Source organism: Mastigoproctus giganteus, chromosome 8, assembly GCF_048544385.1.
Source record: "Mastigoproctus giganteus isolate SK-2022 chromosome 8, ASM4854438v1, whole genome shotgun sequence".
Lineage (NCBI taxonomy): Eukaryota > Metazoa > Arthropoda > Arachnida > Uropygi > Thelyphonidae > Mastigoproctus > Mastigoproctus giganteus.
This window is the reverse complement of record NC_143582.1, coordinates 222,371,730-222,396,831: the sequence shown is the minus strand read 5'-3', so window position 1 is coordinate 222,396,831 and position 25,102 is coordinate 222,371,730. Positions and strand designations below refer to the sequence as shown.

At 39.5% G+C, this 25,102-nt stretch overlaps 1 pseudogene across 1 annotated transcript in view; it reads left to right on the top strand.

Annotated features, from left to right (window-relative positions):
- Positions 1-1,249: 1,249 nt before the first annotated feature.
- The window catches only part of LOC150082353 (chitin deacetylase 1 pseudogene), a 164,716-nt pseudogene continuing 140,863 nt past the window's right edge, over positions 1,250-25,102 (top strand). Inside the window, exon 1 of the transcript XR_016547319.1 lies at positions 1,250-1,344. The product of XR_016547319.1 is annotated as a chitin deacetylase 1 pseudogene (transcript). The remainder of the gene's footprint in view (positions 1,345-25,102) is intronic.

The window sequence follows — 25,102 nt, the reverse complement described above, 5'->3', positions numbered from 1 at the left end:
GTGTTGCAGGGAAGAAGTATTGCCTGTCGCTGCAAATTAAAGGATAACCCCAAGTGCAGTCAAGCTGAACGGGATGAGTAGCTGGCGGGAAATCCCAGCCTTCTCCCTTGTTCGGTCTGATTGTACTTTTTTTGCAGATGGGTGCAAGTTAATTTGGATTTCGACATTCTGTCTATCACACAAATGAGAGGCCTCGAATACTCAGTCAGTGACTAAAGGGAACTGCGGCTGGTGCGAAGGGCTTTTGGGAAGTCATTTCGGCCACCTGCTAATTACGCACGCGACGGCAGGTAATGTAATAAAAGAAACCCACTAAGATCGCTCAATTAATTAAGTACAAAAATTGACATTTAAGTATCTTTAGTTAGCCGCCATCTTGGGATGACCATTTTAATTAAAGTGTAATAAAAAAGAACTTATCGGTGTTCATTAAACACTGTTCCTCTTCTTTTTATTGAAAACTGTCCTGATAGATTAAAGTTCCCCCAAGTGATAAGCAAGCCCGCGTTGTGGTAACCCCAACATGCTTCCATAATGTGATAATATTTGGTGAAAAGATAATAGCTGTAATTCTCTCTAATGTTCCCATAATTGCTGGTCGGTTTATCGTACAATAATTAATAATTTACGTGTCGTTAAGCGTTCTGGGTGACAACTACTAATAAAATGATTGTCAATTATACGGTGACAAAGACTGCGACCGATATATATATACATCATTCGAAAGTGTCCCTCGTGTGACAGGTGTGTAATTTGACTTGTCCCCGTTTCGCTGCCGAACCAAACCAGTCATTTAATTGGGTCCAATGCAAATAGTAAGGTAGCAATCACTTCTCGCGTTCTTCCTATAACCAATAATAACGCATATTTTACTCACGCGCTTATACAAGCGCGTGTATTTAGAAACAATTGTTGTCGACTACGTCACAATGGAACAAACGCGTCACTATAACTGTTGCTTTCTGGAAAGGGACTGAAAGTGGGCTTCACGTGATCTTACTGCTAGCCGGGCTACGTGGACAGGCGTTCCAACGTCACTAGATTTATTATCCATTAGATTATATGGATAGACTACCGGTAAGGACAATGAACGGGCTCTTCATCATAAAAACGGTGGGTAGACTGCTGCAGTCATTTGTAGTATTTGTCTTCAAGCTAAACGTAATAAGCGGCGTGGCTTATGTTTGGACATTTATGACTTCCCTAGTTGTCGGGTTCAATGTTGCTGTCAATGTAAAGAGCTTAACATATGACGTGTGGGTGAGAAAGCCACATCTCTGTTAGATGGCTGCTTGTGCCACCTACATTGCAAGTCACGTGAACAAGGAAAGCTAGAATATTAAAGTAAGGCAAGGATTACTTTCATTTTTCTTCTCCTCTGACTTTAATTTTGATACAGCGTTTCTTTTTGTTATTTTTTCTATAAATTACTTTTTTTTTTTTGTTTTTGGCTTCTTAATTATTATTAAAAGAAGTTTAAATTCTGTATGTGGCGCCATCTCCTGTGTGCCATTGCCAACTGAAGCGATCGTTAGTAGAGTACTTTCATTTAAATTTTCATATGCTGTTGTTCTATCTCATATCATATTTATATCCATATTTATATCTCTACTACCTCAAAGTCACTAAGGTTCGGCCCTTAATCACCTAGTCATTCTGACATTTCTAATAGCGGGGCCCATATTAGTAGCGGCAAATGATGCAAGATAGCAAGATTATAAAGCATCAGCCAAAAAATAAAACTTCCCACATCACATCTATGGGAAGCTTTTTTAATTCGCCTACCCACCTCCACAACCACACGTAGAAGTCCGTTGCAACAATCAACCACCCGCTGACTGAAGGCAAATTTCCACATCTATCCTGAAACCATTATTTCTCAATTTGAAGTTATGCCCACTCATGTTCTGTAGTCTGAGCAAGAGGAAGAATGCCATCATCATTGAGCTTGCTAAATCCATTCAAGACCTTAAACACCTCGACCAGATAACCTTGCAGATGCCTAGTCTCTAGACGGCAATTTGCAGAACTGGAGCCTTTCTTGGTAAGACCAACCTTTTTTCCCTTCAGTAATCTTGTCGCCCTTCTCTACATCTGTTCCAGCAATCTACATCCTTCCTAATAAGGACTTTAAACCTGTATGCACTATTGAAGATGCGGCCCAACCTTTATCTTGTACAATGGAACAATCGCCTCCTTATACACACTAGTACAGTTCCTGTTTGTCGTTGACAAAACCTCATCAGTTGTCCTGGCAGCTTGTCTGCACTTTTCAGAGGACTTCATATCTGACTGCACCATCACCCTGAAGTCTTAAATTTTCCAATACTCTGAGTGCAGTACCATGCAGTTGGCACATTAATCTGGGATTACCCATTTACAGTAACTTGCATTTTTGAAAGTTAAACTTCAACTGCCATTTCTCAAACTATCTGCCTATTTTTTCTAGATCTTGTTGCAGTAGCTGAATTTGATTGCTGTCATTAACCACGCTGCCAAATTTTGTATCATCTGCAAACTTAAGACATTAAGCCTTCATCAATACCTTAATAAATGTAGAAAGCAACAATTTGTCTTGCATGAACCCTAGAGGACTACATTAATAACATTAATGGAGTCCCCTAGGCGAAGAGGAGAGTCCATCAATAACCACTCTCTGTCTTTTTATACTCAACCATCCATTTTTTCAAAGAAGTAACTTTCCTTTAATGCTGCCCTGCTCCTATTTGTACAGCAGTCTTTTATGTTCAACATTATCAAAGGTTTTCCTGAAATCCAAGTATATGATATCAAAATTATTTTTTGAATCCAGATCCTATGTTGCTGCATCATAATATCCAATCAGATTGGTCGGATGAGAGCGCCATTATCAAATCCATGCCACGACGGCAGTATAATTGCATTCCTGTCTAGATGGTCCTGCATTACGTCTTTAACCAGTGACTCGATTATTTTTCCTATAACAGAAGTTAAGGTAAGTAGTCTGTAATTACTCATGTCACCTTTTGATCCCCCGTTGGGAATTGGAGATACGTTCGCACATCTCCAGTATATAGGAACCTCCTGTGAATCCAAAGAGTTTCTCATAATTATGGCTAACGGTTTGCTTACTTCCCTTGCTGCCTCTGTTAATATAATTGGATAGACCCCATCCATCCCAAGTGTCTTTCTTACTTTTAACTTCAGAAATTTCTCTTCCACTTTCAGTTATCACAAAACCATTTAGCCCCCTGTTAGATTTTGAAGAACTTCTGGCATTCCATTCCCTAAAGAAGTCCTCTTGTGTTAATGTAGGTGCAAAGTACCTATTGTTTGTTAGCAACCTGAACAAGATCATCAACATCCAGTGGACCAACGTGATTCTGCCCCTTGCTTCTGCAGTTAATATAAGTAAATTAGTCTTTGCTTCTCCACAGAGTAGCATGCGAGGCTTCAAAAAACTTGGTGAATGTATAAGAAGGGCACACAAGAATGTTATATACATTGATAATAAAGAAACAGCTTAGCATATTTGTTTTCAGTACATGTATTCTTGAGGTCAATACATGTTCTCCTTTTTGAAGTCAAAGAATCAAAGCATCTTAGGCCATATTGCACCCTATATATTGTCAGTAAATTGCCCTACGTTGTGAAAAACGCCATAAAAATTCCTGGTGATATTTACGAAATTCGAATCGAACTCAAGTCTTTTCCACCCAGTGTAGGGAGGATGCTGATTATATCAACTGTGCTACCCACGAGGATGTTCTTGTCTCTGTAAAAGCCATTTACAGCTTTCTTGAGGTCATCATCGCTTGAAAAGCGATGCACAAGTGTTTCTTCAGATTTCCAAAGAGGAAATAATCACTGGGGCAAGGTCTGGAATATAGAGTGCAACTTCTGCAATCGCAATCTCTCAGACCAACAATTGCTTTATGGGACTTATGTGCAAGAGCATTGCCATGAAGAAGTAAGACACTTGGAGCACTTTCCCTCTGCTTCACTCCTTTATGGTCCCCTTTAAATTTTTGCGAGTTACTTTGGAATCTCCACTGATTGTTTTCTTATGTGGTATTACTTAAAAGAATGTCAAAAGTCTGTCAAAGAATTCTTTCCACTCCCATGAAATTGTGACTTGATATTCCTGGTGTAGGGTTAAGTGTTCAGAATTTTTTGAGCAGTGGTGGCACGTGGTGTTTCTATTGCATGGACTGTTTTTTTTTTTTTTTTTTAATCCGAGTGATGAATCCACATTTCATCACAAAATACAATTCTTGAAAGAAACTCTTGTACTCGTAGATCTGCATCATACACGTCTAAAAATTCTACTCACAAAATTGAGCCTGCACTATTTCTGAAGAAGATTGAGCTCCTTGGCATCGAGCGAGAATTCACTTTTGATATGGCCAAGCTTATTTTGATCTATAGCAAGGTTGGATTATCGATTTATGGCAAGGTTGTAATATTGATCTATAGTAAAGTTGGAACATTGATGTATGGCAATCATAGACATTTTAATGCATCAGTCTTTCATATCCAGGTCTTTCTTCAGTTTTTTGGCATATTTCTGGAGTTGTCACCTCTAAATCATTCGAGACTGGAGTTTATTTTCTGTGTATTCTCGACTCCATTTAAACTGCTTAGATCAAAATATTTTCTTGTGTTCAGAGGGTCTAGCCTTACCACATTCAAATTTCACGCTTTTATTAATAAATTTTGATCCTTTTCCTTTTTTTTTTTTTTTTTGGCAAAAATTTGTTGATGGTACTATGCTTCTAGTTTCGTGACATCCACGTTTTCCTTTTAGTTGGCTGCTTTAAATCTCTTCTGTTCTCCCATACTTCACTGTATTCAACTTGTCTCTGCTCAAATATATGACAAACTTTCCACCAACTCGTACTTATAATTCTCGAGGAGCACTTCAAAAATACAACCTCATACTAAGGATTTTTAGAGAACAGATCTTTGAGAGGCACAGTGACACTTGCTTCAGTGTTATTGCGTTTTCTCTCCGGGAAATTCGGGTTTTCATTCCAAGAAACAACAAAACAACCAAAGAATACATGTAATTAGAGATACAGTAAACTGACGCCTCACAGCCGTAGTTGCTTTTGGGCAAATGTGGCGTATAACAGCATACCTTAAATGTACTGGTTAAGGGTTAAATTCGCTCAGATCCCTTTTTCAAACAAAAACCAGTAAAACAACACTACAGACTACCTGGACAGCCTCCCTGTCAACAGAGGCACTCATCACTTTGATTTAGAAGTTACCTGGGTTGAACAACTCACGTTTCTCCCATCACTTCCCTCGTAACCTTTCTGGACAGAAAGGCAAAAACTTACTGGAGTTTATCATCCAACCGTATTTACGCAATGTGTCCTAAGATGAATCTATCATCTCTCGCTTGAGCTTGTGCGTCTACTACTCGATTCAACACTTTCCTTAGCGTCGAATACGAGATCCTGCAAAATTTTAAAATGATTCCGGAATTGTTGTTGTTGTTGTTGTTGTAGGGTTTTAAGAGCATCAGCAACTAAGACCATATTGCTCCGTGTATACTGTCTGAAAATTTCATGTGTTCTGAGGTCGATTTTTTGTGTGCTGGACAAAAAACCCGAGTTTCCGGGAGAGAAAACCATGCTACCCTCACCTGAGACCGACTAACTCAGCCAAATTATGAACACGGTCGATAAAAATTCCTCATATAATCGACAGGATTCGAATTCAGGTCTTTTCCACTCGGTTTGGGGAGGACGGCTATTCTACCAACTCTGCTACCCACGAGGGCTTGTGATCTTGCTTAAAAATCTGTATATAAGACAGGGCTAAGTTTTAGAAGGATTGAAATTAACTAAGTTGTCTTTATCCCACAGAGGAATTACACAGAGATCAACATTTAAGGATTTGGAGGTGGGTATTCGAGCAGTTGAAGCTGTTTACGCAGAGAAAGTTTTCTCAAACCGGAAGGTGGAATGCAATGTGTTATCACAATGTGCTTTCAGCAAAACTGTGGAGAGGATTTTCCTGTCAGTGGAAGAAGTTCATTAATATACAAAAGGAAAAGGGTGGGAGAGAGAGATAATTGAACTTTGGGGAACACCAGCATTAGTTGAGAAGTTGGAAGACGGATACCCAGTTGCAAAAATCAGTCGGTAATCCATAAGATGGAAGCTTGTTTAGAAGACCTTTATGCCAAACACCGTCAAAAGCCTTAGAAATGTCAAGGCAACTTCTTGAGTTTCTCTTGACATTTCATATGAGCAAATTTCCAAGCAGAAGGAAAAACAGCACAATTAAGAAAGTGTGAAAAGGCTACACAGAACAGGAGCAAGATCAGGTGCGCAGGTTTTGAGAACAAATGGAGAAATGCCATTAGGACCTGGAGCTTTCTTGGCATCAATATTGTTCAAAGTTCTGATATCCGTTTGACAGAAGACTACAGGAGCCATTGAATGGAATTAGTGGGAAATGGTTGGGGATGGTCTAGCAAGATCGTCAATACAAGAGTTAGAAGAAAAGGATGCAGAGTGATCAGCTTTATCTTCAGCCAATCAAAATGCCGTAAAAGTTCAAATAAGATTTTCAACATTTGCAGAAAACTAACATCTGGCTTTAACTGCCAGACGACGTAGAGTGATGACCAGAACATAGTGGCATATTGTTTGGGGGGGGGGGGGGTAAGGCGCCATCGGTGGTCTACTACAACTGCGCCATCAGTACCCTTGTGAAGTATACAAAACTCTATAAATGCCAGAAGTGTGTGTGGCATGTTGTATGTGTATAGTATTGTGTTGAATTCTGTTGTTTTTCTGGCTACTTGACCTCAAGCCCCCCCCTCTCCTAATAGGACTCTACATTGCCCGCCATCACCACTGGGAGGTGAGTCAGGCTGCCCATCATTCTCTAGTTGGTCTCCGCCGAGGTCGGCTGAGCTTCCTGAACGGAGTCCAAAAAAGAAAAAAAAGTGTGATGAAGGGTGATAGTGGAAGAATGGGAGTCAAAGCGGGAAGGAAGATGGAAGGACGAGGAAAGAAGGCGTCCTCCATATGAGGAAGGCAGAGAAGGACCGTAGGGTTAAGCACCCCTGGGCCAGGAAGCCCACCCAAACTCAGGGAAAGTTAAAAGTTTGCAGGGCAGAGAACCCTGCAAAGAGGAACGCCATTTGGTATCCCACATCCGAAGGTGCCAGTGGCATCTGATCCACTTTACGGTATACAGGTGCATGGTCATCCTACACCTGAGGGTTTCAGTAGCACCTGACACAATCTATGGGAAGAGGAGCAAAGAAAGCCCACACCTGAAGGTGTATGGTTCAGCGAAAAAAAAAGTCCTACCCTTGTGAGGGTTTGCAAGATAGGTTGTTCCTACTCAGGCATGTTAAAGAAATATCGCCCTGCACTCTAGAGGAGTGCCAGCAATAAGAATCTATCTCAAGTGGGGTATGCAGATGAGGTATCCACACAGGGGTTAGCAAGGTTCAGAATCCCGCACTTAGGAGCGCCAGCAAATGAATACTCCTGCTGGGGGTCGCAATTCCGCACTGCCGAGCAGCGCCAGCAAGAATCCTACCCAAGGAGGGAGTTTGCAAGGGTGGAGAAGATCCCGCACAGTGTTGTGCCAGCATAGAGGTCTTACCTCAAGTGAGGTTTGCATAGCGTGGGCAGTGTTTCCTAATGACATAATAGTGGTTGTGGATACAAAAGTAAAAGTTAGTTGCCAAGTGTGCCAAGAGTCCTATGTAGGGCTCCAGATGAGGAAGGCAGGGAAGGAACGAAGGGTTGGACACCCCTGGGCTAGGAAGCCCAGGAGATTAGATCTAGAGTTTTTAAACACCCCGAAGTTGGTGACAGGAGTTTTTCTGTTTGTACTCCAGGACGACCGTCCCTGAGTACAAACAGAAAATGTATTTATTTATTATTTTTTGATGTTTATTTAGAGGTGATACAAAAAAGGTACGTGAATAAAATGGCCAACCGATCTGAAAGAGATCAAATTGCTAGTGCACGTTTAGCACGGGCATCAGTAATTAAAATTGCTCATTTTTTTTAATGTATCCAGAGCTACTTTATGTCATATCATCGTCCTGGATGGGTTGATTACTACTACTGATTACCTTGATATTCTGAGTGACCGAGTTCATCCCATGGTACAAACGTTTGTTTCCCACAAACGATGTCATGTTTAAAGATGATAATGCTCCAGTGCACACAGCTGTGTCCAGTCTTTGTTTGAGTTGGATGAAATTGAGACTAAGCATATCCCATGGCCTGCACAATCACCATACCAACATTACTGAACCGCTGTGGGAATATTTGGAGAATAGAGTGAGAAGCCGATTTCCTTAGCCTTCTGCACTCAAGGCACTTAAAACATTCCTCGAAGAAGAATGCTCCAATGTTCATCTTAAGACACTTCAAGATTCATTTAAATCGATTCCATCACTATGTTCCCTCATCCAACAATACTCACCAAATTTAGCTCAATATAAATTTTATCCCCAAGTTTAAATTCCTTGAAATGTCACAGATTTGCAACGAAATTATACGACCCAGGAACTATTGGCAATTCCCAAATAACTTATCAATAATCCTCCCAAAAGCTGCAAAATCATTGTAGACATTGCCAAAGAGACTACTTCGAAGGATATCTCTCTCCGATGAGCGCTTGGAAAGAAGTCTGTATGAAAGAAGACAAACGATTTGTCTTCTCCTCACCTCCTGGAGAATAAATAGAGAGAAAAAAAGAAGCTTTTCGAAACCATCCCAAGTTGAAATCACTTTTTCCCAGTGCACGTGTACTTGGGACATGCAGTTCTGTTTTCCATTTTTATTTTTACGCCAGTATACTCCTATTATGCAATCCGATACCCGTTGTATCCCGCGGATTTGGCGTGGGCGGATATTAAAGCTCCTGGTCTCTGCCAGTCATTGTTGAAGCACGCAGACAGATCGTCTCTCACCCCCGTGTGTCATTTCCATTGTTGCGTAGGCAGACACCAAAACTCCCCATAGACGATTTGTCACACTTCATCCCACAAGTTGTCTTTAATCTGTCTTGCTTCTATAACAGCAAACATGTTTTTGTTGTAAAAACTACCAGCCTGCCATCTCTATTAAGTTTCACTCGCAATTTTTATTTATTTATTTTTTTTGTTATAATTTTTTACATCTTCCGTGAAACTCGATTTTCCAGATATTCCACCAGTCGACAAACAATGCGCAGTCGAATCGGCACAGAAAGAAGTAAATCTTCTTAACTCAGAAGGACGAATCAGTTGTCAGGGCCGGATCAGCTCTACTTTCTATAAAAGTTAATTAAAACACATTTCTTTTGAGATTTAAAACATTTTAAGTCGGTCCGAATTCCACCAAAAGACCGCGTTTCTTACGTCATCGCATAACTCACACTTTCTGCCCACAGCTCTGGAGCAACACTCGTAATGAACCCCGTAGGTCACGGGGGCTCTTTTACATTCCCGAAGCGGATTAATGTCACAAATAGAACACCCCGAACGTTATACACAATGGAGGGCTTACCGCTTCGAACTGCTCCCACCTGGGATCAGAACCCCCTCCCTCCTCCTCCCCCCTTGTACATATTACAGGGAAAATCATTACGGCGCCCCTTCTCATTCCATTCTGAATTAAGCCTGTGACGCAACCACATTGCCGTCAGGGATGTGTCAAAGGCGTGCGTTGTTGCTTGTCATGATTTAGGCTTAGCGAACGTCCACGCCCGTCCGCAACTCGACCTTTTTGCCGTGTAAACGTATCCTTGGAGTGCTCTTCTCTTTTCTTCTTGGATCGCTTGCGAGACAGGCGCGTACCTCCGGCGGCTGTGACCCGGATTATTTGAACGCCCCCGAGAGATAACCACCCTTTATTTTTCCCACCTTTTTCGAGCCAATTTCGGGTTGAGAAGACACAATCGCCTTCCAGTGCTCTGTCAACGAGTGCCCTCTCTCTCTCTCTCTCTCTCTCTCTGATAGTTCCGCTTCTACACCCCCGTGGGTCGGTATGAGGAACCATTACCCACAAGGTGCTAAAATAGACATTAAATGCGACAGTGTTTCATGATTCTCCTCCCTTGCTTTGAGTCCCTTTTGAGGCCCCTCCGAGGACGCTATTATGGGACTGATGAGATCAGACCTTCCCCTCTCTTAGGGTGTGCTTCCAAGGATTTTTTGGTCTTCTAATTATGTCCGTTTTTCCCAAAGGAATTTTACCTTCGCCGTTATTTCGTTCAATGATCGTAAAGTGGCCATGTGACTTCTTAAGTTGATGTTGGGTAATCCAAATTACCCACCTCACCTTTCCCCCAATCTACGAAGACAAAATAACCGACACGGCGTTCGAAACCGGAAAACTGCTACATGGGTGTGTGGACTGAAATCCTGTAATTTTTCCATAATCATCTGCAGCGCGATCAGTGAGGTGAACAGTCCTGTCTGAGCGAATAAACATATCTTGAGTAAATATATAAATATTTCTGTACTGTATTTTTTATATTCTGTTTGTGTTTCCAAGACTACGGGATATTTCGTAGCCCACATACTCATTGTGTTATTGTATATAATAATTATCAATAAACATTGTTGGGAAATTATTTTTTTTTTTTTTTGTCTACTACAGTATATAACTGAATTGTTGGGAATTTTTTTTTGTCTACTACAGTATATAACTGAATTGTTGGGAATTTTTTTTTGTCTACTACAGTATATAACTGAATTCCTGATCGGTATGGATACAAGGATTGAGATTAGATAATTTAAGGATTACATAGTTATTTTGCTTCAGGGGATCGACTGAGGGGTGTTAATTGGCTCAGAATGACAACTTCTGATCGAAGCTTCAAATAAAACACAAAACCACTTTGATAAAATAGATTTATTATCCATTACAGAAACAAATGTGATTCACGAGAATCTATATACATGAGAAAAGTACTGATGTACCAGAGAATGATTCACTTCCCCCCCCGTTTTTTAAATCTTTAAGTCACTGATTTCTATTCCAGTTGCCAGTCAATGCCAACCTTTATACCGAAATCCAAACAGTTCCAGCGCTTGTCGCTAAACACCCCTTTATTTTCTTTTCAAATGTATTTCAAATTAATGGAAGCTGCATATAGTTTCACATAAAACCAAGTATAGTACACTGCTCGACAAAATTAACAGAACAAAAGGTTAATAGACCAAAAGAATAATAGACATTATTTCATCTGGAGACAATGGAATGGGTACCATCCCTCTAACATCAGAGAAAGGGACACTTACGGTGGAGGCAGTGTTCTCGTGTGAGGGGGAGGAATAATGATCAACGGCTGTAGCATTCTTCAAGTTTCTGATTGGGCAAAGATACCGAGAACAGATAGTAGTAGTAGTAGTAGTAGCGGCACATGATGCAAGAAAGCAAGTGTAGGAGCTTATGCAGCATCAGCCAAAAAAAAAAAAATCACACCATTCCCTCCAAATGCCTGTCCAGTTCCTCCTTAAATTTATTTAACCTATCAACTTCCACAACGACAGATGGAAGTTTGTTCCAGCAATTAACCACCCGCTGGCTAAAGGCAAATTTCCGCACATCTATTCTACATCTGTCCTTTCTTAATTTGAACTTATGTCCCCGTAGGTTGGTAATCTGAACAAGTGGAAGGATCCCATCAGAATTCAGTGTGCTCAACCCATTCAAGGCCTTATAGACCTCAATCAGATCACCGCGCAGGTGCCTAGTCTCCAGCCACTGCAATTTGCAGAACTTAAGCCTCTCTTGGTAAGAGAATCCCTTCATTCCCCTCACCAATCGCGTTGCTCTTCTCTGTACACGCTCAAGCAAATCTACATCCTTCCTAAAATGAGGCCTCCAGACCTGTACGCAGTACTCAAGGCGTGGCCTGACCATTGCCTTATACAGAGGGAGAATCACCTCCTTTTCCCTGCTAGCAAAATTCCTATATATCATTGACAAAACCCCATGACCCGCCCTAGCAGCCTGTCTGCACTGCTCAGAAAACTTCATATCTGACTGCACAATTACTCCCAGGTCTTTTTCATTTTCTACCACCTTAAGTATAGTACCACACAGTTGGTACGTTTCTCTGGGGTTACTTCTACCCATATGCAGTACTTTGCATTTGTCAAGGTTGAACTTCAGTTGCCACTTCTTAGCCCATCTGCCCAAATTATCTAGATCCTGTTGCAGTAGCACACTGCCATTACTGTCATTAACAACCCTGCCAACCTTTGTGTCATCTGCAAACTTCTACATTAAGCCTGATATACCTTCATCAATATCATTGATAAATACACAAAACAACAGTGGACCCAACACCGAACCCTGTGGGACTCCACTAATAACATTAGTCCACGAAGAGCAGCACCCATTGATTACCACCCTCTGTCTTCTCCCACTTAACCATCCTTTTATCCATTGTAGCAACTTACCCTTAATACCATTCTGCTCCAATTTGTACAATAGTCTTCCATGCGCAACAGTGTCAAAAGCTTTCCTGAAATCCAAGTATATGATATCAAAATTATTTTTTGCATCCAGTTCCTTTGTGACCACATCATAATAACCAATCAAATTTGTCAGACAAGACTTTCCCTTAACAAACCCATGCTGTGTTTGAATTATTGCTGCAGTCTTGTCTAGATGATCCTGCAATGAATCTTTAACCAGCGACTCTATTATTTTACCCGGAACAGAAGTTAAACTAACTGGTAGATCCTCGTACCCTATGTGCGACTTTTTAGGGGTGCGGTTGGCCTAGATTTTCTTTTCATGCATGACAACGCCATTGCACATAGAGCTCAAGTGATGAAGGGATATCTTGAAACTGAAGATATCCGGCGACTGCCGTGGCTTCACCATCACCAGACTGAAATCCGATCGAACATATGTAGGACACCCTTGGGCGACGCATTGCATGCCTACAGCCAACTCTTTGGCCACTTTGGGACCTGAGGTCTGCGCTTGTGGAAGAGTGGGATTTGTTGTCATAGAATCTTATAGACATCCTTATATGAAGCATAGTTCACCGCTGTCAGTCCTGTTTAGCCATTGGAGGGGACCATACGCTATACTGGTGTCCATATTTTCGAGCATCTTGTATCGACTTTTGTAATGTGACCTTTTTGGTATTTCTTATACAACATGTATAAATGTCCCTTAACCTGTCCGAAGTTTTCGCTGTCTCCTTATTTCATCGTTATTCTATGGTACTCCACCATACCAAATTTTGTCTCGCTTCATCGCAAATCTGCACGAGTTACACCACGTTTTCTACGTTATCTGTTAATTTTGTCGAGCAGTGTATTAGCATACAAGCAATTAAGTGACTCTTTTTGCAGCAAACATCTTTTTCTCCCTGATAAATCAAAAGACCCCTTCTCCAAAATGGACAATATAAAAAGTATGGCTTGGTTGGACAGAAATATGCGATGTACACTCATTAACCCCAGGGGCTCACATCTGGTGAGTATGGGCTTGGCACACCCAGGGTCCTGAGCTGGTTATCATCATACTTCTCTCTCTCTCTCTCTCTCTCTCTCTCTCTCTCTCTCTCTCTCTCTCAAGGTAATTTTTTTTTGGCTGGTGCAGCATAAGCCTCAGGCTTCCTTGCACTATAATAATAATAATAATAATAATAATGAGCTATCCTTCTCTCCACTAGTGGACGCATCCCACAGCACCTAGGAATGAATGCCCTTCAGTACGTTGTGAAAAAGGGGAGAGGGAATGACCTGACAGAGTTTGAACAGAGAATGAGTGACTTAGGCGTCGTATATAATATGTCTGTGAATTGCCTGTTCTGTGTTCAATTTGCTGTTTGCTGGATAAAAAATCCAAACCGGGAGGAAAAACCACACTACTCTCGCATGACACCGACTAACTGAGCCTCGTTGTGAAAAAGCCCCTAAAAATTCCTTGCGTTAATGAGGGATTCGACTGTGCTAACCAAGAGGGCGTTTTGGATTCTGAAGTTTCTTGTAGAGACCACTTCTAAGGTCCATTATGGTTAAGTGCCGGTACTGGTATGATATGAATAACTTCACAACCAAAAAAATTTTCCCGAAGACTGAACTCAATATGGAATTCAGAAAAGTAAAAAAAATAATTTGTTATATACTTTCAAAAAATGAAACTTTTTAAGAATGAAAATATTAATTAAAAATTGCCATGTGTTGCTGCTTATCATTGGAATTAGAATTTTGAACTTCGTGCATTAGAAATTTGAACTTCGAGACATCTTGCGCAGTTTACACCAAGATGTCAGCAGCATCATGATAAGCAATAGGCATTTTTCTGTCCATCCCACTCGCCACAGACGACATACGATTGTACTTGAGCAAAGCCACCACACCTATAAATGATAGAGCGACCCCATACGGACGGTAGAAGCCTTAATAAACCCTCTAAGGGTTGTAGCCAGATGTAGTTTATGTTTTCTCCATTAACTATAGCGACAGGCGGAAAGTTATCAATAGTTTTATTGAGCACGGTACCCAAAGGTGTCGTGAGGAGGAGTGGAGACATAAATTCCTCTGTTCCTCCTTCCTCATTGACACCGCCATCTGTTGAGACTTCGGGTGACACACCCTGGCTGATGTTCCACTAATCTGCATGTCTTCGCATAGTCTGTCAGATAAACAGTTAACACCTATCGTACACCTGTCCTTCTTAGAATCTGACAGAGGTCGATGACTTTACTGGGCTATTACGTGAATAATAAAATTAGGGAATATTTCGGGGAATGTTTAAACATTTTTTGTCTTAAAAATCATATCATGTTTAGATTCATAAAACTTTGCTATTAATATTGTTAATCTTTGCCCAAATATTGAAAATGTTAAAGGTTTCCTATGAAGGGCTATTTTATGAGGGAAATTTCGCCTTTATGTTGTCACTGATGGATCTGGCCCCTGAAGAGATACATTCTTCAACGGAAAAATTATTGGAAACCACCATTTTTAATTCTAATTGATCTAGGTTTCTGGTTCCCAGAAACAGAAACCCAGAGCACAGCGATCAACCCGCAGGAGTAAAGATGTAATTAAACAGTGGACTCATTGTACAAATACGAATCCGTTGCGTTGAATTCGCTCTTGGGCGATAAAGGGTTCCACTGCGATAGTGTCAAGCCCCTAGATATTTTCCCTTTGGATGAGTGGAAAGGGTTATCTGAAGTAAAATCTCGATGCGATATTTTCATCAGATGGAAAAACTTGGGTGTGACTCCAAGCTGCAGAATGTTTGAAGTGGACTGCACCGTACCAACCATGTCGGGTATTGAGGCTTGCTTTTCATGGTATGGTGTTGCACCAAGTTTGGTTTATTGCATTATTGAAATACACCAGTTTATGCTAATTATTTATGAGGTTGCAGGCCACGTGTTTGACTTCTCTACTTTAAATAATGCTGACCTTAAGTATAATAAGAAATAAATGGAATTCGTCGATTTAGGGAATTTGTAGCCAAAGCCTTGAACTTCAGTCAAAGACTTAATATTTATTTAAGGATTGACAATACACCTCGCCCTGTTTCTCAGCATCAAGCCAGCAGACCGTTGTCTTATCTCACAAAGCTGCATCAGACATTGTGACAGAATCAATGTGGTTGGACAGCCTCAGTTAACTTTCCCCGATCGCTATCTCATTGGAAATCAGGCCGCCAACACTTATCCGCTGGGACAGCCTTATCTGACTGTTCGCAGATTCTAATCGGAGGCCGACAAAATACGTCAAGAAGGATGGATTCACCCGGAAATGGCGACCCGAAGTCCCGCAGATGACCCACAGTCAACACAGATTCTTTTCACCTCACTGCTCGACACAACGGACTCTTGCCATGCGGCTTCTAATCAGCGGGGGTCACGGAACAGCTACAGAGAATTTTCTTTTCCTTTTTTTTAAATTTTTTACCGCGCCTTTCAAAGGTGTAAGTTTTAAGGTCACGGTTTTTTTAATTCGGACTTGTTATCTTCCTTCCCTCAGACTCTCACCACTGAAAACTGCTGAGCCCATACCACTGTAATTTGTTTGTATGTGACAAGTATTTTTTTAGATGTAAGAATGTTGCTTAATCTCACAAATTAAATATAACCTGATTTAAAAAGTTCCAAAAATTAATTTAAAAAAAAATACTTGGCTAACAGGAACAATCTATAATCTCTTATCTCATGGTAAATTCTCTTTTTGTTTTTAAACTTTTCCATAAAGCAATCCTGATTTTATTTGAATATATTCTTTGTGATATTGTGTTCCTAAGGCGCTATTTTAAAAACAAACATTGACGTGGAAAAGACCTGAGTTCGAGTCCCATCGATGACGTGTGCAATTTTATGAGCTTTTCTCACAACGTGGCCGAGTTATTCGGTCTCAGGCAAATGTCATGGTCTTTTTCTCATGAAAACTCGGGTTTTTCTTTAAGCAAACAGAAAATTAACCTCAAAACATACGCAGTTTACAGACATGAAGCAATATGGCTTTAGTCGCTGATGCTCTTAAAACCCAACAGCAACAGCTTTGATTCCATATGGAGAAAATTCAGTTGGTAATCGAACACTTAAAATATCTGTTTAGGGATATTTCTTTCTGAACCAAGGAATAACTAATGATTGTAAAATCTTTAATGTTAAATCTGAATTCGTGATCAATACTTGCCTTTATTTGTGGATTATGCCTTGTGTTGTCAAAAGGACAACAGTTTATTTGTGGGTTATGCCTTGCGTGGTCAACAAGTTCTGAGAACAGGGTATATAAAATGTATTAAAAAATTATAGAATAGATTATTTTTATGCTACTACTGCAAGATGGTCAGTAGAGTTCAAAAGAGGGCAAGAATCATTTGAGAATGATCCAAGATGTTGTCGGCCGTCTGAAGCAATCAATTCGAAACAATTGCCATCGTTAAAGAAAAAAATTTAGAAAACAGAACTTAAAATTTCCCATAGAAGCATTTTAATAATAATAATGAGCATTTGGGACTGTCCCAAGATTGTGCAAAATGGGTTCCCAGAAACCTTTCCATCCACGGCAAACATTAGAGGGTTCTCATCTCATCACAATATTTGTTGTTGTATTAGGATTTTAGGAGCATCAGCAACTAAGGCCATATTGCTCTGTGTATATTGTCTGTAAATGGCGTGTGTTCTTAGGCCGGTTTTCTGGACGAAAAACCATGCTACCGTCGCGTGAGACCGACTAACTCAACCACGTTGTGAAAAAGGCCCGTAAAAATTAGTCACGTCATCGACGGGACTGGAATCCATGCCTTTTCCATCCGGTGTGAAGAGAACCTACACTAGGACCCACGAGGGCCATAAAAACAGAATTTCAAATTAATTCTTTCTAATCCAGATAGATTTTTATTTCGTTTAGTGAGTGGCAAGGAAACTTGGCCACAATTTTATGGTACTGAATCCAAATTAGAAAGCATGCAGTAGAAGCTCAAGGAATCTCTGGCCCCGAAAAAGTTTAGCCCAACCATCAGCTGGAAAAGTGTTGGATATAGTTTTCTGGGATACAAAAGGATTATGATTAACTGACTACCTTACACCGAAAATAAAAATAACAGGAGAATACTATGGAGGCTTTATGCAAAGATAAAAGCTGTAATTCGGGGAAAGAGATAAGGAAAGTTGGATCCGGGTTTTGCTTCTCCATGACAGTGCATTCGCATTTTATATTTCATTCTCAGAACTTTTTGACCATCCCTCTTATCTAAATCCTTATAAATTTTATACCTACTAAACATTGTGGTAACTTGTTATAACATGAAAAAAACAAAAAACAAACGCGAAAATCGGTGGGTTTTGAACACTCATATTGTAAGGACAAACCATGTTTCAGAATTAGAATTCTCGTTAGTGATAACTTCGAATGAGGCTTTTATAATTTGTTCCTAACTTTTTAAAAAGCCTGAGTTATTAGTGGTGTTGGACGTTGTCTACTCTGAAAAGTCGGAGAAGGAGCAAATAAGCAAGTAAAATGAACCCCTTTCCCCTTCTCCAACATCAGGGAACCTTACAGGAAGGCCAACATGGCTCTCTCCTGAGATACTTTGTTTCATTTTGTTGATAACTCACCATCAGCAGGTGATATCGTAGTCCTAATAGTAAACGAAGATCCCGACCTGCTGCAAAAAACAAACTACATATTCACTAAACTGGAGGAATGGCTCAATACAGCTTATTTTCAACCCGAAAAAAATCAAATTACAGTACCCGGTTTTCAAGACAAGAAAAAAAATACCCAGCCTTCTACTTCCAAATACATTATAAAGGAAACGAGTTGAAACTGTTCAATACCAGATTCTTGGAAATCTGCCTAGACAGCAATCTAACCTGGACAAGCAAATCTTCACAATCTTTTTATAGTTCTGGTCATTTTAGCAGCCTGAGTTCAGTAAATTCAACTCTCTCCAAGTAGGTCGCTTTGAATCTGACTATAGTGTTCTTCCGTGGGGAAACACCAGCTATGAAAATATGACTAGAATTGTTGTTTTTGTTGGGTTTAGGAGCATCGGCAACTAAGGCCATGTTGCTCCGTGTATACTATTTGTAAATTGCGTGGTTCTGAGGTCAATTTTTTGTTTGCTGGACCAAAAACCCGAGTTCCTGGAGAAAAAACCACGCTGCCTGAGACCGACTAACTTTGCCACGTTGTGAAAAAACCCATAAAATTCCTCTCAAAATTTTTTAGGAATATTTAAATTATTGGGAATATTTTAGTGTGGATGAAAACGCAAAGAGTCAAGAAACTAACCTGAAAGTCCCATTGGACAGAATAATGGTAAATTTACGCCAAATCTTCCAAGTTACTCAACAAATTCAAGACACTCTTGTATGAACATTTAATCATTTTTACTTTGAATAAGTGTACAAAATTTTCTTTTTAACTTCAGGGAACACCCTTTAAAAGGTGTTTACTCCCTCTTTTTTGTTATTATCCATGAACTTGATAAATGAACTTATTATTATATTAAGTTGGGAGGCTTCACTCTAATGGTAGTAAATCAAACGATATTATTTGGGTTAGCAGTACCTTTTGGCACGTCTCTGTTTACACGGTTGCACCCACTGTCATTCAAATTATAAAAGTTTACGTCTCTCAGTACCCTAGTGCTCCCCATCCGGGTGCTGAAATAGCCAGTTTCGCTGATCAATTCTGAATGTATTAAAGGTGGGACAAAATCTTTGTTGTCCTATCAATTTATCATATAGGTGGGTGCTCTTACTGATGCAGTCACCTCCATGGATTTCTCTCTACAGACATCAACTACATAAGTTTTTTTTAGCCACGTATATTGTAAATTGTGCTGCACGTTTCCCAAGAACTTATCCGCTGCGCATACAGTAAGAGTCAACAGATGTTCGGCATCTTTATTGGCATGATCTTAGAATTTGGTGATTGTAGCCGCTTCATACCTTGAAGTTAAGGTCAGAAACCTTAACTTCAAACAGTAGATGAAACCATGTCTTTTGTTTACCATATTCTTTATGCGTTTGTCTTGCTTTTACACCATACCAAAAGCCGGTATTGCGAATTGCACAAGAGATTGGGTAAAAGTGGAGATGGAGATGGAAAATATAATTGAGTGTCAATAAAATGTGCGGTTTCAAGATAGATCCAAATTTATTTAGATCGTACAATAGTGTTAAATAAGGGGAATCGGAAGAATGGTGTTGGTAGATGCGTTTGCGATCAGTAATTTCAGCGTAAAAAAATTAAAGAATCATCTCAATATATTTTAGATTAATTGGCAATGTTTAATTGAAATTAATTTTTAAAAGTAATACAAGAAGACAGAATCTATTTTGCCTTGTACTGAGTCGGGCAAAAATAATTACCCATTTTAAAAGTGGCGTCATTTCGCAGTGGTTACAGTAGGGACGCTAGGGTTTGTGCCCTGGAGTAGGGTATCCTGAAGAATTCAGTACACATGAAGTGATGGTCAAATAAACATGTATTTGCTATAGAAACAATTTTTAAATCGGGCGACTCTGTTTTGAGTAAACAGCAAATTTTAAACCTTACTTCAACATCGCAAGAGATGGTGGTGTTCAAGTCGAGAGACCATAACACACTTTCTTATAAAGTCTCTCCACTTTTTCTGTAGATACTTCCAATGGCATTGTTCTTCCGAACTGGCATCTACTAATTCCCCATCTCTCTTTTAAGCCAGTCCAAACACTTGCTGCAACCAGTCAACATCCATTCACAATCATCCATCCAACTCCAAATTCAGAAAGCCAACTTTTTCTCTTTCTCATTTATTCCTTCTACTTCCTATAGAATTTCATGTCTAATGTCAACGAGTATCTTATGTCCTTTCAAGCGTCAACCCATGCACGTTAATGGGTACTATAGCTTCTAATACCCTTGGTGTTTGGAGTTTATTATTTTTTGCAACTTTACACTTTTTTTTGTAATCATTTAATAAAAAAATACGTACCTTTGGAGCCTAACACCGGATTTCTGCAAAGCAACTGCTTATACATCAAAAAGAATTGCAATAGATTTGATCAGCTTTTCCTGTCTTGGTGTTGAACCAATAATATTCGTTGATTGTACCTTTCAGACAGCACAATATGATTTCCAGAACTGCCATCCTTGAGTAATGATAGTAGTGTTCTTTATCCTTTTTGATTTACAGGAGTGGACAAAATAATGGAATCATATGCAATAAGAGTTGCAGGTATGCACTAATATCGTGTTGGGCAACCCTTTGCTTCTAAAACAGCTTGCGTTCTGCATGGAATTCAAATAAATCTTGAACTGACTTAAGAGAACTATTCTTCATAGAGGAAAGGTTCAAGCTCCTTGAGTGACGAAGTTGGAGGAAATCCACTTCCCCGTCTCCTTTCCATACATGACCGCTCTGGCTCAATAACTTTAAAGTCTGTTTATTATGCAGCCATAGTGGAGATGCTTAACCTCAGTTTCATACCGTTCAAACAAAGATTGAATATGTCTAATCTTTGTTTGAAGATTAGATGTATCCAATCTTTGTTTGAAGAGTATTAAATAAAAGTTGGGTACATCTGGCTGTGTGTATTGGAGAATTATAATCTTGAAACATGGCATCGCTTGTGGGCAACAGTGATTGCACCATGGGATGAACCTGGTCACTGAGAATATCAATGTAATTAATGGCAGTAATTCGTCGTTCAGGGTGATGATTTTTTCTTTATTTGTTTCAAAAAAAAAAATCTTCACTGCATGTTCATAAATACATCATACAGCCATTACAAAAACTCCATCTTCATATGAGGTGTTACCATTATTTTTTGCACCCCTTGTAATAAATGTTCGGGAATATACAAATCATTGAAAAATCTAGTGGAACAGCCTTCTAGATGAGAACGAATCATTGAAAAATCATCGAAAAATCTAGATGAGAGCGAATCATTTAAAAATCTAGTGGAATAGGCTTCCAGATGATTCGCCTTTTCATTGGTTCTTCTAAATGAAAACCAATGAAAAGGCGAATAACTTCAAGTAAAAGAAAGCTAGAGACATGAAATTTGAAGACATGAAGTCCATTACTTCTTGGGCACCTCAATGAGGAGGAAATTGTTCAAGTTTGGTTTGAGCGACATAACTCATAGAGTAACACTTCTCGTACGTTTGTGGCCAAGCTACTCCTCTTGTGAGAGATCACATAATTTCAAAAGGAATATACCAAAAAAGAGAAGTCATTGTCCCATGGTCGTCTTTTAAGGGACAATGTCTCTTAAAAACTGATCAAATGAACAAAGGTATGCAGTGTTGCAATTTTGTATTAATGTTATTTGCATTAAAACGATCCAATATCTAGTAATCATTTTCAACATTTTTGTAAGTTTAACGCCTCCAGCAGTGCTGCTCAATGTTATTCGCATTTTTATTAGTTGATGCGTACTCCATGCATACTCACACTTTCACACATGCGTACAACGGTCATCATAGAGTGGAGTGTGAGGGGGGGAGGAATAGTCCCCTAACATCTCCACCATGTAATTTCGCTTAACTGCCTTTTAATTTTATTGCTCTGTTTTGCAGAATCCTTAGGCCTTGTAATCCTTCTCTTTGGGGTTACCTAAACCCTTGAACGTGCCAGGCGTTCACAAGACGACTTATTTAACCGCACGGCGGTGACGGGTGGATTAGAAGGTTAACGTTCGTCCGCGTGGCGGTACGATGCATGCCCTAAGTGAATGTGCCGTGGTTTTGAAGTGGTATCCTCAGGAGCGATATATTTCCTGGAGAGATCGCCTAACTGCGACTTTTATCAGCTCTCTAGAATTACTGTAATTACGTGCGAAGGGCCGGAAAGACGAACGCTTGATCCTTGACCCTGTCATGAGCCCAGAAATACAAGGACCTTTGGAGTATTTAATATTTATTCTCATAAAGAGCAGAAACAAATGAGAAAGTTCGTCTTGGGTATCTCGTGGTTGTCTGGATTGCGTCGTGGACGTGTCCCGTAAATTGAGTGACCCCCACCTGAAAACCTTTCCGTAACTTGAACTTCAGGGTCTTCAGAGTCGCGTTCCATTTTATTATTATATATATATTTTATTATTTGAAAGTTCACACGTACAAAGGTTATTGAACTGATAATATTTGCCAAGGTGTGGATCACATATTGGAAATGAAGGTAGATTCGATGAATTCAATTGAATAAACACTGGAAACAATAATGGGGAACATTTAAGAAAAAAAAGGAGGAATGGAATTATCCATGTTGCAGCTGTGGACGGCTGAGATGTAAGGAGCTGGCGAGTGAAAGTGAACTTTGTTTTTCCCTTAGGGCTTTCTGCTCGCCTTGGTAGATCCTCTTTCCACTTAGCTTGTGAAAAAAATGGCGCTTTACAACTTTCAAGAAATGGACCAAATCTTCTGTTTACCTTCCATCTAATTAAAACTGTCAGAATGCACATTTTGTTTGTAAATTCTTTTCTTTATATTTTCGTTTAATGTCAGCGCCACCTGTATTTGCTCTGGGACTCGCTCCTGTCCGATGGGGGAGAATGGAAATCATCTGAGTTGTACGAAATCTGGTTTCTTGGACAATATCTCGACTAGCAGTGTCAGCTTTATGAAGGCTTACAACTCTCTGTGTACACAAGTAGCACGAGGGAGACGAACAAATATGAAAAGTGCCACACACACAGGTTGAAGTGTAAATATACCAGTTGGCAGTAAGGGGGAGGGGGGCTCCCGATGCTGCCCTCCTTGTCACTGCCGACCTTGAGAGTTTAACAATTCCCATAACTGGAATTACTGTCGCCGCTGATGCTGAGGGTGTGGCTAACTTACAGATCTGACATTCATCCTCATACCCACCCTCTTTCATAATTTCCCCCTCCCCTACTGTAGCGAACGCTGAAATAATGCTTTTCCATATAGACATAAGATGCTGTAACCAACGCAGTCTCTTTCTCGATATTATTTCTAAGACAGTTTGTCGTACGCCGGACCTAGATATTGAAAGAGCGGATTCGCAACTAGCAATTAGTTTCACCAAATGTTACGGCCAATAAAATTAAGCTTCTCAATCCAATATACCAAAGATAAGCCAGAATAAAACTATTCTTCCCTCGTGATGTAATCTTAACCTAATTGCACGTCCTACCCTTAAATACACAGCCCACGATTGAATAAAGCGAAAGCTGCTCATAATTTGGGGAGGGGAGGGGGAGTTGTGAATTTAATTCTCACTATTGCGTGTGTTCTGAGATCGATTTTCTGTTTGCTGGATGAAAAACCAAACTTTCTGGAAGAGAAAACCATGCTACTCTCGCCTGAGACCGACTAACTGGGCCACGTTATGAAAAAGACCCATAAAAATTCCTTCCATCATCAACCGGATTTGAACTCAGGTCTTTTCCACCCGGTAGGGGAGGACAATGATCCTACCAACTGTACTACCCCACGAGGACTGATATACTGTGATAGCCCTTAACGATCAATTTACTTTTGAAAGATAGAAACATTTCCACAATGTCTTCATTAAGTTTTAGAATCTTTTTATATATATGCAAATGTTCACTATAATACTATTAATGTTTTAAAATTAATAATAAAGGGTTTAATTAATAATTAAATAAACAACAGATTTGTTTTCCCAATGTGAAATCAGTTCCTATTAACTTAAACCAGCAAATTTTATACTTATAATTTTTTATATAATTATAAACAAATTATGTACGAAAACTTTTGAAGATGAACAATGTCTGAAAAAAATTGTCTTTTTTTTTTTTTTTTTGTTATGCGCACCCCAAGGATCTCCTTTGGGTTCCCTATTTGATCTTCCAATCTGTATTGATAAATTAAATAATTTTTTCAGTTTAATAAAATTCATATAATGTTTGATGAAATTCTTAAAAGGTTTTATACAACTTCAAACCATAATTTGAATTAATAGCTAAGATATTATTTTTTTAATAATAAGTAATGTAGTTAATTTGTATTCTAGGAAACCTTAGAAAGTTGAGAAATAATCGAGAGTTGGTAAAAGATCATTGACTAGCTTTACAGAAAAGTGTCAGATGTGAATACAAGATAGCGTCAATAAGTGGTCCAAGGGAAGAACCTTGTGGGACACCACTATTCAGAATAAGCAGTCCCAAAGTAATTATCTATATATTCAAAAATTAATGAAAATATTTATGAATATTTTTATAAATATGATGGGATTTCAGGATTCATTTTTCTAAGGTATCTAGTTTATCTCTTTGAAAAGAGATAAATTAGATACCCTGGTATCCTTTTGGAAGGAAAGGTATAATGACAGTGGGAGTAATCTGCAGACGAGAAGATTGTGGAGATTATGACGAGAGTCTCTGTATGCAGATGGAATGCGCAAGCAAGCAAGCGTATGACAGTCTAAGGCGCTATATGACATCTAGTAATTGGGCGGATTACAGAGTGAGGGCGAATACATTTGAATTATGGAGTGTCTTTAAAGAAAAAATCATAGAAGTCATGAACGCATACATACAATTAAGGAAATATTGCAGAAGGAGGATGCCCAAATGGACGAATGTGGAGCTGGCTGGTCAAATAATGCAGAAAAAGTTACAGAGCAATGAAAAGTACTGAAGCCTACAACCGGTACAAGTTGATCTATAA